Below are 2,712 nucleotides of genomic sequence, written 5' to 3'. Positions count from 1 at the left end.
TTCCCTTTCCATGTTTACGCTTTGAGTACAAAATCACTTATGAGCCGCTCGTCGTCTGTAGCAAACGACAGCGAGCATGTTGGCGCATATATGCGCGCAGATGTTCGTCGTTTGTAGCCAGTTTAAGGTAGCCGATTTTGTCAAGAGGGAGCGAGAAAACTGTTTTTTGAGCAAACCTTTTTTTATTGAATCATGTAATATGACTGCATCACTAACTAAATTCTTACTAAATTATCGAAAAAATTGTAGTCAATATCTCGGAAACTAAAGGATATATCTTAAAACTGTAAACACCAATCGAAAGACCTTATTTCAAAATATGTAACTGGATCTAGAACTAAAAATCGTCAAAATGGCTCTTACGACAATCTTTTACCCAGGCGACGATTTATAAAAATTTCCCTTTTTCAATTCATATGTAATTATATCTGACTGTCTCATTACCCATCTTTCACCGATTTTCTGTACAAAAGCATCGTTATCAAGGCGAATTTATACAAGGTGGTGTTACTGACGAATTCGGATTTTCGCAGCGGTCCTTCTGAAAGTCAAAATAATGTGTTTGTTTTAAACAAGGCGAACTCATATTATAACAAACACATAATTTTGACATTCAGAAGGACCACGGCAAAAATCCAAATTCGGCAGTAACACCACCTTGTATAAATTCACCTTGAACGTTATTTTCACAAAAATTAAAAATCTGGAAAAAATTGGCATTCATCAGGTCCTGTCTCCACAGGAAAACACTGATATCGTGATAACCATGTCACAAAATATATTTCCAATGGAGACCGCCAATTTCTCATGGGCTGCAATATATGTTAGCGCTTATTGCTTGACTTCTATTGCAGGCAATTCGATAGTTGACAGCCATATTTTCGTTTGAAAGAAAGCGTGCTGGTGGTAACATCGATAAAATTTTGATATTAAATCAAAATAAAAATCTATTCCCTATTGGATTATTTATGATTACGTTTTAGGAAATTATTCAGCAAGTTGAGAGAATGTTGTCTGGTGGTGTCATGCGGCAAATGCTTTTTTCAAGACATCAATGTGCTCACACACAAAAACTTGCAATCATATTGCTCGTCAAAATGACGGTTGGTAGACCATCGGTGTTTGCCTGTGGAGTTCTGTGGTAAAGAAAACGAACCGGTGAGCTAGAGGAAAAAGAAAAAATGGACGTAGTCCGTCCCTTTTTCCTGAGTTGAATAGTAACTTAACTTAGAATATAAAGTTCTGAACACATTGAAAACGACGAGCTACGGGCCACAGCTTCCAATTTGTTATCTTCGTTATCTAAACGCTTTGTCGATGGCGACAGGATTTTTTTGAACGCGGCAGCGACATCATGAATTTTTAAGGCTAGCCTAATATTCGCGGCTTGCGGTTTGGTACGCACGCAGTCGAATTTGTTTTTTTTTTTCGTCACTCGAAATTGGCTTGCGTGCGTTTGCATTTGATTTCATTGAGCGAAAGGTCAAATCAAAATGTCACGCAGAACAAAAATTTGGAAATCGAGTTAGCTTCTTACGCACGCCGTTCAATTTCGGTTGGTCCCATACAAGTTGTATGTGCATGAGAAATTTTTGACCGTAAATTGGCGGCGTGCGTGAATATTAGGGTAGCCTGTTATGCAGTTCACGCTTTACATAAAAATACAACTCTGGTATTATTTTCACATTGGTGAATATACATTGTGTATTCGTGTCACCATGGTGAATATATATTTGTGTTTATTTTTCTTCTGGTTACGCGAAACAGGCAGTAATTTTTATTGAATTTCTTAAGTGTTTGTACATTTTATGTTTTTGTTTTATAATTCCAGGAATTTTATATGTCAGCATGAACAAGATTGTCCAAGGAGCAACTGAATCATGTTGGAAGATTTTTAAAACATATTGGCGGTATGCTGTTTTCCTGCTGGATGCCCGCAATCTCATTTGCTAAATGTGTACGAAATTTGTTTTGAGTGCTTTTAAAAGTAAATTCGATTAACTACTTTTTTGTAATTATGTATTCCAGATAAGCAAGAAAAAGCAGGGGAACCATACAAGATTTCGGATTGCTCTTTGGGTGCGATGATTGTTGAGAGGCAATGGCTACCGAAATTTTCGCTACACAAAATAACACGCTATCAGTGTACATACGTGTATCGAATATAATTTGGCGAAGACTCAAACAATGGCATCTTCACCCAACATGACAGAACGCTGCTGGTGGGTTGTTGTTGTTGTTGTAACAGCATACAAACTCCCCAAAGACTTTTTGGGGAGTGTTGCTGGAGTGACAGTCCTTGGCCAGATATAAATCTGGGTCGTTCCGGTTACGTAGACCCGACTGTCGTGGGAACGTCTGCTGCTGGTCGGTCATCCACGTCGCTGTGAGCTAAAGAAATTACGTGATTCACGAGACGGGTTCCAACTTTCGCTATCGCTAAAATGCTTAAGTTAACATATTATTCGAATTTTTGGCGATCTCCAAAAATCGCGATTCTGTCCTCCCTGCCGCTAAAAACTGCCTAGACTAAATTTGATTATTTTATCCAGCCGTAAGTTGCGCTGTGCAGCAACAACAGCTGTCAAAATCGGTTTCCAGAGCAATGGAGATAAATAATGGAAATATAAATAAGTAATGTTCATGGTACAATAAAAACATGGTACAATAAAAACAGGTAGAAGCCAAATTGACATCAAACCTACAAAAGTC

The 2,712-nt window shown here is 38.0% G+C and overlaps 2 long non-coding RNA genes across 2 annotated transcripts in view; one reads left to right on the top strand and one right to left on the bottom strand.

Annotated features, from left to right (window-relative positions):
• The window catches only part of LOC118733165, a 24,292-nt gene that overhangs the window by 6,837 nt on the left and 14,743 nt on the right, over positions 1–2,712 (bottom strand). The gene's annotated exons all lie outside the window — the stretch shown is intronic.
• Positions 1,682–2,712, top strand: part of LOC118733166 — a 20,380-nt gene continuing 19,349 nt past the window's right edge. Inside the window, exons 1-2 of the long non-coding RNA XR_004992213.1 lie at positions 1,682–1,770; positions 1,832–1,957. This is a non-coding gene — a long non-coding RNA (uncharacterized LOC118733166). The remainder of the gene's footprint in view (positions 1,771–1,831; positions 1,958–2,712) is intronic.

This window comes from Rhagoletis pomonella, unplaced genomic scaffold (genome assembly GCF_013731165.1).
Source record: "Rhagoletis pomonella isolate Grant_MI unplaced genomic scaffold, Rhpom_1.0 Rhpom_scaffold_00002, whole genome shotgun sequence".
NCBI lineage: Eukaryota > Metazoa > Arthropoda > Insecta > Diptera > Tephritidae > Rhagoletis > Rhagoletis pomonella.
The sequence above is the reverse complement of the archived record's forward strand: the minus strand, read 5'-3'. Positions and strand labels throughout refer to the sequence as shown.